Below are 16,209 nucleotides of genomic sequence, written 5' to 3'. Positions count from 1 at the left end.
ACAGCAAAGGGCAGCTAGTGAAAGATTTTAAGCAAGGCAGTGATGTGTTCAGATTTGCATTATAGAATTGTTTATCCTGGCATCACAGAAAATATCCCCACTAAGCAGAAAAACACCAGTCATCAAAGTAGAATACATTTCCCAACTAACAAAAAGTTAAGCAAAAGGCAATACGTCACTGTCTCAGGGAAACCAGCTAACTTATGTGAATTTAACCTGACTGATGTAAAAGTCAAAGCCCCACCCCTACTCCTATTAGTCATGCAAAAATGTACTGCATTTACTAGGGTATTTCATCAGCCTAGAAGTGACGTAAAGTTTGTTTCCTTTATTATAACTAAGTTATACAAAAATAAAAATAAAAATCCTCACTACAACTTCACATTCAAGTGCACGTTCTGCACTTACAGAATATCATTTCCCAATGAGAAAAAGCATCAAAAGCAAATAAATTATTTTCATGTCATTTGAAGAAAACTGTATCTGCCTATGATAAGGAATTATAATGGTCAGTATGTGACATGTTACTTGCCAGCGGGTTGCCTGTACAACAGTCAGGAAATCAGCAGCTTCCTGCCAATGTTTAAGGCCATTTGTGATTCAGGTTTCTGTTTAATTTTCCAGAATTACATACTAAAAGTCATAAAATCGGTTATAACCTTTGACACAGTAAATCTATGCATTCATCCTAATAAAGCAATCAGTAGCAGAAAAATGCTATTTGTGTGTTTTTAAAAGTTCCCTACAATATTCTGTACAAACAGAAATAGCTTAAATATTCTATCATAGATTACTTAAGAAAAATAAAATACATTAACACAACTAAATACTACATAGCCATTCAAAAAATGATTATTCCAAAGACTCTACTACAATAGAATAAAAAAGTTTAAGAAAAGAAGACAGGTATACGTATCCAGCAATTAGAATTACATAACACAGTACATATTTATACATTATTGATAAAGACTAGAAGAGAATAAGTAAAAACATAAAAGCTTAGTGTAGGAGTAAAAAAATGTCAACATTAGGCCAGGCGCGGTGGCTCACACCTGTAATCAATCTCAGCACTCTGGGAGGCCGAGGCAGGCAGATCACAAGGTCAGGAGATCGAGACCATCCTGGCCAACATAGTGAAACCCCGTCTCTACTAAAGATACAAAAACTAGCTGGGCGTGGTGGCACACACCTGTAGTCCCAGCTACTCTGGAGGCTGAGGCAGTGAAATCACTTGAACCCGGGAGGTACAGGTTGCAGTGAGCCGAGATCGCGTCACCGCACTCCAACCTGGGCAACAGAGCAAGACTCTGTCTCAAAAAAACAAAAAGTCAACATTAAAGAAAGCATTCTTATTAAATGCTTGCAGAATTATTATTACAATTTAAAAAAACCAGAACAAAGTTTTATCATTCTTAGGAACAAACTAATCGTAGGCTGATTAGTTTGAACAAACATCCACACAGGTTTAGTGCTAGTCATCCAGCCAGCCCTTGGACTGAGCACCTAGAACACCTCACTCACCAAGTAGCCTGATCTCTCTTCTCTCGTAAGACACTGCGCTTCAGAATCCCCACGGTAAGCGGTGGACCCTAGACAATCCTAATGTCTCTTAAATAACCTCTAAATCTTCTATCCATAGATATATCTCAACCTCCAGAGAAGTATTTGAACAAATGAGTATTTTATTTCCTAAATTCTCTATGTGACTACCTTCTGTACCATTTTATTGCTCAGTAACAAATCCAGCATGATGATGGATAAAAAAACAATCCCTAAAGTAGTGACCCAGACAGGTCTTAGGCAAGTCACTTAAAAGCTCTGAGTCCTTTATTTCTCCGCTGTAAAATCAGAAGGAGGTATTCTCAGGTGACTTCAATTTCTTACACCTCTTCATAGTATTACAAGATTTTATGATCATTGTGTGCTAATAACCCTTAAACAGTATTTACCAGACAATGCCTATAAACTCAGAACCAGAAATTCAGGTTCATGGTAGGCCTCTTCTTCACGACTTCTTAAAACCATTAGAGCTATCAATTCTAACCTGAGAAAAGTAAATAAGACTCTAAGCCAAGAAGAAATTCGTTTGACTGCTTTGCTTTCTTCCAATATTCAAAGCAATACGTGTACTCGTAAGTGTCTGGCTCCCAAATATCTTTCAAAGTCTCAATTCGACCTAGCATAAGCAGTATTTTCATCAGACTGGCAACTGTGTGGCAGAATTCCTCTTTCAATGTTGCCTGATCCTTACTCCACTGATTTTTTTTAATTGAAATATATCAAGCATACAGAAAAGTATAAAGAATGATTGATCTTTAAAGAGGACTAAATAAGTGTCTTCTCAGGGTTCCCACTACTTGCCAAACACAATGGCAGTGGGTGAGTGTACAAAGGTCAGCAACAGTGAGGACAGTTAACCAACTAAGTGCAATAATGTATACATTCCAGAATATGTCACTTCAGGCATGACACATAAGCCCTTAAAGCATAGCAATGCAGGTAACACACTCAAATAAATACACCAGCAGCCCTTAGCTATAAACAAGTTCTGCCTTTTAAAGAATTCATTCCAGTTGGTTGTTTGAAACTTGGCGCACATTTCCCCCAGACACACTGCAGTAAATGTGGTTAAGTTTCCAAGCCAACACACAAAAGGCCAATTTAACACATAAAGTATCTGAAACACTATACATTTGCCCTGCCAAAAGAGTAGGAAACATTACTGCAGCCAAAAAGAACCATAAGTGATTTTGCCATCTCAAAAGCAGGAGTGTGAGGGAAAGCAGAGTGTAGGTTCATAAGGGGTACAGATGGAGTCTTGAGGCAGTGCCTGGAGGCCTTATTAAGGCAAGTGAGCTTAGGGATTGTGAAACCAACGGCCAGGCTGGCCTGGCTTTGATCAAATCTAGGTTCCTCCACTTAAAAGCCAGGTACCTTTAAACATTTTCAACCATTCTAAGGCTCAGTTTATTGATCAGAATTTCTGGCACAGAGTAAACATTCAATAAACAATTAGGCATTTTATATAGTTTTTTCATTTGCTTGAGACTGTATAGCTTTCATTTTTCTTGATATGACTATCCTTAACACCTGGCTGGGTTTATGACTCATTATTAGAAAATGTTCAGTTTCCATCCAAAACAAAAACACTTTTTCAAAGTGTCTAGGCAAGAAATGTATAGGAAAGGGATCGATGAGAATGTATTGCACACTAGAACAAGACAGCCTCAATCAAAATGAAGCAACTAACACGGGATCAAAGACAGAAGAAAAAGGAGTCTTCTAGTAACAGAAGATAAAAGGGAGATAGTAGAGAACTTCCAGATAACTTATGGGCTGTTTACACAGGGAGGAAAAGAGAAGAGGAACAGTAAATAATAGTGGTAAACTCCAACAGGGTATTGGGACAAATATAGACAAACACACACATACATAAACACACATTCTTATTTAATTTTCACAATCCCATAAGGTAGGGGCCATTATTATCCTATTATCCTTTTACAGATGAGGAAACTAAGCCACAAAGAGGTTGAATAACTTGCCCACGATAATTCAGCTATGATTAATCATAAGCCATGATTCAAACATACAGACTGGTTGCAGATTTGGGAGTCTAAACCACTATCTTATTATGATGCTTCTGTAGTGGGAAGCCAACCATTTGCATAAGGAGGTTTCCTAAATCAGAGGTTCATAACTTGAATAATATTTACCTATAAAGTTACCACTTATAAAGGTGTAAACATTATGTAACAATTTACAGATTTTCTGGCAATATTCAGTATTTGGGGTAGCAGTGGGTAACTTTCATTAAATGCTGCTGGATCCCAGGCACTGTTTGAAGCTATTTTGTAGGTTCTACCTCATTTAAGCTTCACAGAACTTCCTTTGTGACAGGTGCTATGAAGTCCAAAACTTGAGAAAAATTGAGGCTCAATTATGAACCCAAAGTCACAGAGCTAGTAAGTGGCAGACGACAGCCTCACATCAGCTCTTCCTGGTTCCAAGTCCAGCACGCTTTTCATAACAGCACATCTGGTATGCTCAGACTCACACAGGTAAACACGGGACACGTTATATAACAGCCAGGTAATATAAAGCCAACAGTAAATCTCGTCTGACTTAAAATGTCAAAAATAGCAATGCAACTTTTAAACTAAATATTTCACAAAAAATATAACAAACTTTCTTTAGGACAGCTAAACGAACCCAACTGCCCTGCCCCAAAACGTAAAAAACAAACAATTCTTTTTTTATTTTTTGAGACAGAGTCTTGCTCTGTCCCCCAGGCCATAGTGCAGTGGCACCATCTCAGCTCACTGCAACCTCTGCCTCCCAGGTTCAAGCAATTCTCCTGCCTCAGCCTCCTGAGTAGCTGGGATTACAGGTGCGTGCTGCCATGCCCGGCTAATTTTTTTTTTTTTTTTTTGTATTTTTAGTAGAGATGGGGTTTTACCATGTTGGCCAGGCTGGTCTCGAACTCCTGACCTCAAGTGATCCGCCTGCCTTGGCCTCCCAATGTGCTGGGATTATATGCATGAGCCACTGTGCCCAGCCTCAGGTCTTCTTTATATCTAACAATACCAAACACTATATTGTATAGACGCATCAAGGCATATCTCCAAGGACCTAAAACTGCTTCAAAAACACTAGGTTAGAAGAAACAAGTTTCCTAGGTTCTCATTTTAAATACCAGTGTCAGGAGAGAGAGAAAGAAAAGGACAGGTGACAATCCATGAGAAAAAAGTCTCTCTGAAGAGTAGAATCATGTTTTGTTGTTGTTTACAATGCCAGAGTGCCACAGATTTGAATTCTAGTTCTGCCATTTATTAGCTCTGTTTGCTCATCTGGAAAATGATGCCAATAAGATCCAAGTCTCTGGCTATTACAAAGATTAAATTAAATATTAAATGCAAAGTACATAACCCAACAACCGACACAGTAAAAGCTTACTAATCAATAGTCTCACGCCCTTGCCTACTCTCCTCCCCACGTGGGATGATGTGTCACAAATCCCACAGACCTGGCAGGACATGACCTACCCCAAGCACGCATTAACTTTCAGACTACCAGATCCTTACAAGGTACTTTGCTTATTTTCCACCAAACCCACATCATGATTCCCATATTGGCCCAAAGCCTTTTTGCCGGCTTTACATAGGGTAAGTATCTGCTTTATTATCTTGTTGTCACCACAGGTTGGGGAAACCAATGGGCAACTATTTATTATTTATATTTCTATTGCCCCTCTCCAAACAAAGGAGAGTTGAGGCTACCTATATAAATGTAAAAGATCTAGACAACAGAACCATCAATTAAAAGAAGGATTTAACACATGTGATAAGTTATCTGATGAGGAGACTGAGGCAGACAGATTATTGTAAGAAAACTGGATAGCAACTAAAAACAGGCAAATAACTTACCTTTGAGCTTTCTAGCAAGGAAACACAATGAGTTACAGATCACATTTTTTTGTTGTTCTTTATATAAAAGAAAACATATCCATTTTTTTCTTTGAGGAGAGAGATCAATAACTTGCCCGATTTATTTATCTAAGCCACTGGCAGAGCCAACAAGTCTTCCAAAATACTTGATGATCCTTTACAAAACTGTACCACTTTATACAAGAATCAAGGATGTAATTTGACCAAACTCCCTTCAGTAAAATGTTCCCACTTTGACTCTCCTGCAAATTTTGTACAATTTGAACAAGTGTACATAGGATTTGTGTTTATTCAATAAATAGCCGTGTGCCTACTGGGAAGGCAACATTACGATGAAAGAGATGGTTCCTGCCCTCAAGGGCCTCGTGACTACCTGGTGGAGGTGTGTCTGCAAAAGAACTGAAGCACAAAGCAGAACATGACGTGCTGGAACAGAGGATTACACACCACCAGAGGACTATGTGTATACACACCGCTTGTTAGGGTAGGGAGGGGCAGAGGAAGAGACCAGGGACATCTGAAGGGGCCTTGAAAGCTATGGAATTCTGACAGATGGAGAGCATGAAGCATGGGAAAAGTGCATTAAACGAAGAAGAAGAACACAGAAAAGCATGGGAAACATTTGGGACCTGAAAGCAAAATAATGAACAATCTGTTTTGGGACAGTGTAGCAGGAGAGAAACAGGAGAGTATACTAGAAAGTTAAATTGAGATTTTAGCACAAGGAATCTTTATCATCAGACTAAGGTGGAGCTTGGATTGTTTTCTACAGGCAATAGGGGCTTCTAAAGGCTTGTGATCAGGAGTCAGACACAGAAAGATAAATACCACATACGCTCACTTTTAAGTAGGAGCTAAATAATGTGTGCACATGGACACAAAGTGAGCAATGATAGATCACTCAGGTAAAGAAAGCCAAAGGAAGGCTGCAGCAGTGGGGACAGTGAGTGGCAAAGGTGCTGAATACGAATACCAGGGAGGGAGCCCTGAGAGGGCCTGGGGAGGATGTGGGGTGGGGCAAAAGCAAAGGGAGAGATCAGGGTTAGTCTAAGGCAGGGGGCAGCAGATTCTGGCCTGCAAGCCAAACCTGGCCTGCTGCTGCCCATTTTGTACAGCCAGGAAGTTGATACATTTTTAAATGGTTGGGAAAAAAAAGAAAAGTATTTCGTGACAAGTGAAAACAGAAATGTCAGTGTCCATACATAAAGTTGTATTGGAGCACAGCCACACTCACTGGTTTACACGTCTACATTGGTGCTACAGTTGCAGATTCAATACTTGTGACAGACCACGCTGTGCTCAAAGCTGAAAATATTTACTGTCTTTCCCCTCACAAAACTTTTCCGTGAGGCCCACACCCTGCTGGCCTAGGGTTTTCAGGGTGGTAGATAGAGATGGTATGAACCCAAAACAGAGAAATCATCCATTATTATGACAATGGCTTAGAAAGAAAGATGGTATCAATCTTGGAGCAGTTAAACAGGAGGTGTCAAAGGACATACAGCAAGGCAGCCCAGTGTGAAATGGAAAGCTCATTCCACTGCAGGGGCCCAGCACTGCCTATCCCCTCTGCCTAGGACATTTTTCTTACAGATCATTGAACTGCCTGGCTCCTACTCATTACTTGTCCTTCAAGGCTGAGTTTAAATGTCACTTTCCCAGACCAGGAGCCCTTCTCTTAGCCACTCAACCTAAGTATTCACTACCCATACCTTGCTAACTTTCTCTACTGTACTTATCACCACCTGAAATTATCTTGTTTATTAATGTGTTTAACATCTTAGACTGCTGGCTACTTAAGGACAGGGACCTTTCCTCTCTTGTTCCCCAGTGTCCCCAGTGCCTTGAATAGTGTCTGAAACTGTGCAACCAGTATTTGGGGGAGGTAAGGAGCAGAGAGGAAGGAATATAAATAAAAAGGGACAACTGGAGCTCAGGCAAAAGTGGGTCATCTGCACCGTTTTCGCAACATATAAGATCTACCATTCACAGAACCTTTAGAAACATCCTCATTGGGGGAGGAGGAGAAGTGAGAGAAAGAGAAGACACTCAAAAAGAGAACAGAGACACACAGAGAAAGGAAGTCCTTACTGTGTCTCAGAAGCCAGGCAGCAGTAGGGTTGAGGGACATCTGCCAGGAAGGAGGTTTTCAGCAGCATGAACTGTTTTAGATAACTAGGGCAGAAAAAAGGTGTTAAAATGTGACAGCAAGAAGGTCACTGGTGACCTCAAGGAAGCAGTCTCATGAGTGTGGAGGCGGCAGTCAGTTTGCAAAGGGTTAAAGAATGAGTGGGTGAGAGGAAGTGAAGGTTTTCAAGGCATTTATTTGGCAGCAGAATGAAGGGAAAGAGGAAAGAGAGGTGCTCTAGGGGCAGCAGTGAGTGGGTGGGATCCTTCTTCCGTTTTTTCATGGGACACAAATCTCATCATGTTATTAGCCTGCTTAAAAACTTCAACTTCCCCTAATGCATTATAAGGCCCAAAAGTAATATAGTACATATGGCCCTGCTTGACCAGGTTCCTTCTTGCCTCACCAGCCTCCACCTTTGTTCTCTCTGCACCAGCTGCAGGGTGTTGGTCCCACCATAGGTCCTCGGCACATATTGTTGCCTCTCACTGGAAATCCTCCTCATTCTCTTAGCACAGCTCTTTCACCCTTCAGATTTCCATGTATAAAAGTACTGCAGAGACCCCTTTTCTTACAGCCCACCTCTGACATCTCTCCTGGTACTCAGCATCATTGTAACAAACAGTAATACAATTGCTGAATTGTTTTTTCAACTAGCAAGAAACTTTTCAAAGGGCAGGAGCCAAGCCCGTCTTGTCTCACATACATGTGAGATCTACAGAGAGTTGCAGAATAAAGGAACAAACATGAAAACCTAACAGCATTTGTATTTCAGCCAGCTTATAGATAGTAAGTGGCCGCCTGCTTCCTAAATCACATCAGGTGGGCTTGCAATTTATGTTTGGGCCAATATGACTTCCTCTGACTTCCTCCTGCTTCCAACCAACCCAAATGAATAGTCATTCCACACAAGTAAAAACATGAGGTTCCTTGGAGTTACCACCATACATCAAATGATTTTCCCAAAAAGATAACCAATATACTGTGATTCGTGGACTTGCCTAAAGTTTCACAGAATGGTTTTAACTGAACAAAATCAGTCAGAATATTAAGACATTACGCATATTACTTTTTAGTCTAACGTGAATTAGTGCTAAAATGGGTTTGCAGCTACACCTGACAAAAAAGCCATTGTACCTCTTTATAATATAAATTGCATTTGTCCGCATCCCTGTGTGTGATGCACCAAACTAGTTTAATAACAAGATTTTTCTCTTGGAAGATACATATTTGGTAGATTATTTTAAATTTCCTTGAGTTGTTTTATCTTTTCTTAGTACAACATAAACATTATTTTAAATTATAATTGAAAAAAATTGTTATAAATTATATAGCCTCACTATAATTTGATCAAATTAACGGTGCGCGCAAGCCTACAGATATAATTGTGCTTAATTGAATAAACTGTTGTCAGTTCCAATACCCTTAAGTCCTTAAAACACCATTATAAACAAACAAAGTTGCATTCATTACAAGTGGTTCTTATCTATTTCTATTTTATATTCAGACCAGTCTGAGTCACCAAGTGTACCTGAAAATAACAGACCTAAATTTATGTTTTAAATACCTACAGGTCAGCCTTTTCAGCTGAAGTGGACTTTCCTACCCACTCCACCTCCATACAAATCAATTAGGGAGCTTTACTGTCTTTCTCATTCTAGAATGGAAAGACACGAGAAGATAAGCTAACTCCTTTGCTGTCAGAGCATATGGGATGAAAATGACATCAAGAGCTCTTTTCCAATCACGTGGCAACAACTGTTCTTGAGTATAAATAATGCCCAGATCCAAGAAACCAGTCCAACATATACATCACCAAGCAGGAAATACATTTAAAATATTGTAAAATACACATCTATGATTAGGAGGAAGGGCCAACTTTTTGTACACTTTTGCATTTTGGGTAAATCTTGCTTTAGGAAAGCAAAATATGTATATGGAAACAGAAACTGTAAAAGGGCATTCCGTAGAAACTGAATACATATTTCAGAGTCCCTTTAAATTCTTATAATTCCTTACCAGCAAAACTCCCTGGAGTACTATCTGATTTACAAGATACTTAATTTCCACACAATTCTGAAGACACCATTTTACAAACAGGTATACCTAGTGCCTCTGCCAACAGCCCACAACTTGCCAAGTAAACTGAATCAGTGAGGTCAACACAGTATCTTCACATTAACTTTCCCGGAAAGTCGAATATATTCCTACCAAATTATATACCCTGGATGGCACTTTAAATTAAGTAAAAGCACCTTTGCTAGTCATTTTTCCTTAAAAATAGAGTAAAACCTAATTTACCTAGCACCTTTGGCACTCTCTTTGTAATAAACCCTTCTAGATTTGAGAAACTGCCTTCTTTTTTGATTCACTCATTGCTAATTGAAGTCTTTCTAACATAGAATATATCTGTTAGTCTTTGTTTTACAAAACAAAGTGGCATCTTCCTACTATGTTAAAACATTCTGTACATAATTTGAGGTTTTGTTTTGTTTTTTTAATACACAGCCTATTTACCACTCATTAAAATAAAATAAGTCAGGCATGGTGGTTCATGCTTATTACCCCAAAACTTTGGGGGGCCAAGGCAGGAGGATTGCTTGAGCCCAGGAGTTTGAGACCAGCCTGAGTAACAGAATGAAACCTCTCTCTATAAAAAAATTTGAAAATTAGCTGAGTATTGTGGCACCTGCCTGTGGTTCCTGCTACTCAGAAGGCTGAGGTGGGGAGGACTGCTTGAGCTCAGAAGGTCAACGCCGCCTTGAGTTATGACCGTACCACTGCACTTCAGCCTGGGTGACAGGGCAAGACCTTGTCTCAAAATAAAATAAAATTTAAAAATACCTAGCACATTTTTAGCTCATGCTGGCATCATTTCAAAATCTTAAGCATAGTCATTCAACCCTCAAAACAACCTCAGAGGTAGGTACTATCTTTATTGTCATTCTATGGATAAGGAAACAGGCGTAACTTGCTCACAATCTCATAGCTAGGATCAAACCACACAGTGTAGATCCAGAGCCTCCAAAAACAGACTATCAGAATCAAAAAACAAAACAAGGCTAAAAGACAATCAATCAGTCTGTTTTCTACTCAGAGGTACCATAAATTGATGTGATTTAGTCTCCTACAGCTGGATTCAAGTTATTACTGTCTTCTACGCAGACGGCCACAGCTCCTCTTAGGTTTCACAGTCAGCCTTCTCTCGCAGATCACTCTTAAGTAACTCTCCCTGAGTTAAAGCAAAGATTCCTCACTGGTGTTTCACCCTGAAGAAAACCTCTTCTTTGAATTTGTCTACAGAAATTCTCTGAAAGTAGCTTCCTCTATTGTCCCCAGACCCTCCTGCATACCTCCTAACCCCTAAATGAGATATCTGAACTTGCCCTTTTCTGCTAGAGATGTGAACTTTCACTTCATTTATGCTCAACAACTTGACCTCTTCTTCATGGCTTAATGATCCTTACCAGTACCAATCACCATACTGTGGTGTGATTAACAATGCAACCTCAAATTGCTAGCATGTTGACAATGGTGTTTGCCCTCCACTAAATGCCCCAGATTGTTTCACTTTTGAGTTTTGGTTCTCTTTGTCATAAACCAGTAGAAACTCCTTATTCACTTCTAAGATAAAAATTAACACTGCTTGCCTCTGAGAACATGTCTTCCTGTATTCATCCACTTAACAACTCTTGTCTCTTACATTTGTTGTATTTAATATTCTAATGGCTTAAAAACCAGTTAGATAAACTGTCAAAAAATTCTTTATAAACTAAAAGCAAATCAAATACTCCACTGTAAGGAAAGCATGGATGAACTTCATGACATCTTGCTTGGCTTGAAGCCTTTCTTGTTTCCTAGCAGTCTTCTGGATAGTTGATAAATGGCAGATAATAAAGAGCGTTTTCTGGGATGGGGAGGAGAGAGTTGCACAATGGTCAGATGAAGCTGACCCTTCATAGAACTCTCAGTGCTTCAGGTCTTCCATTTGCTAATAGTGTTATTCTTGAGCTTGGAAATTTCAAATGGCTTCTCATCTTCCCTACTCATTCGTTCAACAGAGGCCTTAGTCCCTAACCTAACACTGCTCACAAACTTGTGGAAAGAGTTATAGTCTTCACAATCTGGACCCAACCTGCATGTCCTGCCCTACCTCCTACCGCTCCCTCCCAAGCAGTCTTTGCTCTAATCTAGTGGCCACTTCCAAGTCTGCCACTGACACCACGTACATGCCCACTTTTATGTCTTTGCTCACACTGTATCTCTGTCTAGATTTCCTTCCCACCCTAAAACAAAGGAACTCCTACTCACTCCTAAAGGCCCAACTCAAATGAAGCCTCTTCAAAAAAGCATTTGACAAGGGCTCCAAGCAGGGATTACCTCTCTTCAGGGTCCTGGAGCTCTTAATTCCGACCACTGCTACATAACACGTTGGGTTACAGCTAAGTATACCAAGTTTATTTCCATATAAACTGTGTCTTATCCCTCTGCCAGGCACTTAATAGGTACCAAAGAGATGTCTGTGCATACAAAGAATGAATTAATCTGTAATATTAAAAAAAGAAAGATAACAAATAAGGGGAAGCTACTCCCTAGTCCTCAGACTTCAAAGGAGTGCCATGAAGGCTTCTAGGAAACATTCTACAATCACAAAGATTTGCTCTTTTACATGTAAACAATCTGCAACTACAAAACTGAACATGCCCTCAGGGTCTTCCACTAGACTGTAAATTCTACGAGGACAAAGATTTTTACCTGTTTTGCTGTCTGTCTATTCACTCTGAGATTCACTGCAAGAGCTCAACAAGTATTTGCTAAATGAATAAAAGAATGTACAAAATGCTAGTGTGAATAGTACTGTTAAGTAAATTCAGTTACCACAGATTAAAAATATCCCAACAAACGCCAGCTCTATCTTCTGGCCAGAGTAGACTTAAAAGAAATTATCCTTTCGCTTCTAAAGCAGGTCTTGCCTCAGGACTGGGCAGTTTATCCATAGAGTACCAAGGAAGAATGTGTGCCCACTGCCAACTATGAAGAATCACAGATCATAAACCCTCAGAAGTGGAGATATCATGGAAATGAGCTTAATGTTTTATGCTTTCCTGTTGTCTTAAACTGCCAAGAATGCTGGTGCACCTCAGAGGGAAGAATACTCACAGGAATTAGTTTCCGGCCCCTGAAACCCAGTCATTTCAACATGACAGCTGTTTGAAATCCCATGTTACCAGAGGGTTTGTGAGACAGGAAGCAACAGTGGCACACCTAGCTGAGCACAGGGGAGAGTAAGAAGCAGAGAGGAAACAAGCTGAATGAGAACGTGGCTTGGAGGCAGCAAGGAAAGTATAAAAACAATGAACCAGGCCAGGCACGGTGGCTCACGCCTATAATCCCCTTCACTTTGGGAAGCCAAGGTGGGCGGACCACTTGAGGTCAGGAGTTCGAGACCAGCCTGGTCAACATGGTGAAAGCCCATTGCTAATTAAAAAACAACACAAAAATTACCCGGGCATGGTGGAACGTGCCTGTAATCCCAGCTACTCAGGAGGCTGAGGCACGAGAATCACTTGAACCTGGGAGGCAGAGGTTGCGGTAAGCCTAGACTGTACTACTGCATTCCAGCCTGGGTGACAGAGTGAGACTCCATCTCGAAAAAAAATTAAAAATAAAAATAATAAAAACAATGAACCAATGTCTCCGATGCCTACTATAATGTAATTTACCTTTACATCGTAATTATTAAAAAAGAAAGAAATGAAGGGCACACAAACAAGGAACACCTTCCTTGGTCACCAGCTACTCTCTTCTTTCTCATCGTTAATTCTCTGAATCTTAACTGCTCTTACAGAAAAGAAATTGGACAAGGGAGTAGAGCATGAATGACTTGTTCCCTCTATTTTCTATTTTCCTATATTTTCTAATTTTTCTATAGTGAGTTCTCCTTATTGTTACCATAGGAGAAATAACTTTTGTTTAAAGAAATTATAGAGCTAAAAAGTACATGTTCTGACAATAAGAAAACGAAGTACACTAAAAAAACCTTTACCCCAAGAAATGAATAACAAAGAATTCGATAATATCAAACCATCCACAGGCAGCTTTTTACTCAACATATTGCCTTAACCCTGGTTCCCTCAACTACCGGTAAATCTAATGATTCACTTATGAAAAATACTCTTCATATTAGTTATGATTTTCATAGCACGTCACAGTTTCCATGCATTATTTACCTGATCTCCCCCCAAAACTCTGTGAGACGATCAGGGAGAAAACGTTTATCTCCATTTTGCAAATGAAGAAAATAAGTGCCCTGAAGTGAAAAAATTTGCCACCGCAAGAGCCCAGATCTTCTTGCTCCTTACTCAGTATTCCAAAACAGGACTTCTCAACCTGGGCACTACTGAGATGGATAATTCTCCGTTTGGGATGGGGGCTGTCTTGTGCGTTACAGGATGTTTAGCAGCATCCCTACCTCTAACCACTAGATGCCTACCAGTAGCATCGCTCCCTTCCCCCAAGCTGTAACAACCAAAAATGTCTCCAGAAACTGCAAATATCTCCTTGGGTGCAAAATCGTACCCAGTTGAGAATTACTGGTCTAAAAGAATCTGCAAAGTTCCTTCCAACACTCCTGTTCTATGACAAGGTTCCAGATACCACTAAGCCACAATAAATCACAAAGCATCCAATGTTACTTATACTCAGCGAGATTCCATTAATAAACCAATTCCCCATCCACTTAAAATAATGCTTTTAAATGTGAAAATGAATAAGAAAACTTGGTATGAATATTCACATCTCAGACAATAAATCTAACAGCATGCTATTATCTCATCAGGACATAAGGACATACAAAATGGGATGTGTGTTTGAGGGGAAAAAACACCAGAGGAATCTGAGAATTAGAAAACACAGATCTTGGTCTTTGCTGTGGAGTTATACCTTAGCGTTCTCTTGTTCTCTCTATACAAATGAGTATCAACCTATACGTTTTCAATGCTTGTTTCAGTCGGAAGTATAAGGCTTTAGCCAAGCTCATGTTAAGATCCTAAATTACAACAACAGAAATGTAGTTATATGTGGGGAAATATTTGAATTATTTTACCTATATCTAATTTATGCATTCTCTACAATCATTTCCCAATGGCAGTAAATAATTAGCATAGTATGGAATGGGGAAAATGGTTTCTATTTAAACTGGCTGTATTCAGTGTGGAGTATCACAATGCAATCCTAGCAGTAAAAAAATATAGTTTTGTACCTACTAACAGAAACTAAGACTCGGTCAAAGTGCTTAGTTAATATGATAATCCAGAATTAAGAAGAGGTTATGATTATTCCTATTTATAATGTCCAAAGTCATTCAAGTATGATGTCCTCACATCTTTAAGTGTGATCTGGATCTATACAGGGGAGACATTTTCTCCACATTACAAAGCATATTGTACCAGAAATGTCTGGAACCCTGGCGGTCTCCATTAATCTTCACCACAAAGTACAAAAGAATACATTGATCCTTCAACGAAAATAATTCCCTGGTCTTGGAAACCATCACAGTCACCAAAAGCAAAATCAAGAAACAACACATAATGGGGTTTTGGAAAGGAAAGAACAAAGATTCAATCAATACAAATTGCTCATCTTAAACAAAATCTACTGTGCCTATACCCATACGTAACTCAAATCTTTTCTTTAAAAAAAAAAAAATAGCCAAAACCAAACACTCCCTGATTACATGTCTCTGCATCATTCTCATCATTTACCCATGTTTTACTCCCTGAAAGAAGTAATGACAATTTTATACCACTGAGAGAAAAGCCCTATGACTCGGGGAAAAAAGTGTCAATGACATGTATAGTGATGTACTCAACCAGCGGCAGAAGGCAGCTCACAGCCACGTAGTAAGAAGAGTGGCAGGAAGGACGGGGTCCTCTTCCCCAGGAACACACAGGAAATCATAGAGTGCAAACCCTCCAAAAAACGTGTGCACAAACACCTGGCAAACATCGCATCTTTTATTTAGAAGTTCCTTAGTAAACACACATCCAAGGAGCCCACATCCCAGGGACCCTGGGGAGTGACTTTGGAGGAGTGTTTATTAGTTCTCTGATGCTCCTGGTCGCCGACCGCGCGCGGATGGAGTTGGAGTGAGGGAGCCAGAGACCAGTCCGTTTCGGTTAATCAGTCCCTTTCCAGTGGGATTCGCAATTCCCCGGGAGTTTCTCTCCCACTGCTCCCCTTCCCTGGTCCTCTCGCCCAGGGTCACCTTTCCCACTTCTCGCTGGCTACCTGAGGCCTGATTCCTAACAGAATCCCAGAGGGGAGGGGGCGTTTCCCGAGTTCGCGGACGCCCAACACCCAGCTCCAAATCCCAGAAACTTTCCCTCGCTGAGACCGCAAGGAAGGAAAAAAGCTAAGACCCTCAGCCTCCGTCCGGGGGCCGAAGAAGAAAACCTTTCTGCGCCGCGACCCCGGCCGGGAGCTGGCGGTCAAGTCGGTGCAAGGAGCTAGGGACGTCAGCCCTCCAGCCCGCGCCTGTATCTCGGGGTGGTATAAACAGGATGTCAGACAGCGCGCTCCGGGCTTGTTTGTAAAAACTTGCCGTGCGCGCTGGGGGAGGGGGCGGCCTGGCTT

At 40.4% G+C, this 16,209-nt stretch overlaps 1 protein-coding gene across 1 annotated transcript in view; it reads right to left on the bottom strand.

Moving 5' to 3' along the window:
* JAK1 (Janus kinase 1) overlaps positions 1 to 16,209 on the bottom strand; it is a 131,782-nt gene that overhangs the window by 114,700 nt on the left and 873 nt on the right. Inside the window, exon 2 of the mRNA XM_011940820.1 lies at positions 7,539 to 7,622. The gene's annotated coding sequence lies outside the window, so the exon portion shown is untranslated. The remainder of the gene's footprint in view (positions 1 to 7,538; positions 7,623 to 16,209) is intronic.

The sequence above is a fragment of the Colobus angolensis genome, unplaced genomic scaffold (assembly GCF_000951035.1).
Source record: "Colobus angolensis palliatus isolate OR3802 unplaced genomic scaffold, Cang.pa_1.0 Scaffold102, whole genome shotgun sequence".
In the NCBI taxonomy this organism is placed as follows: Eukaryota; Metazoa; Chordata; class Mammalia; order Primates; family Cercopithecidae; genus Colobus; species Colobus angolensis.
Note: the sequence above shows the minus strand (reverse complement) of the source record. Positions and strands in the feature narration are given on the sequence as shown.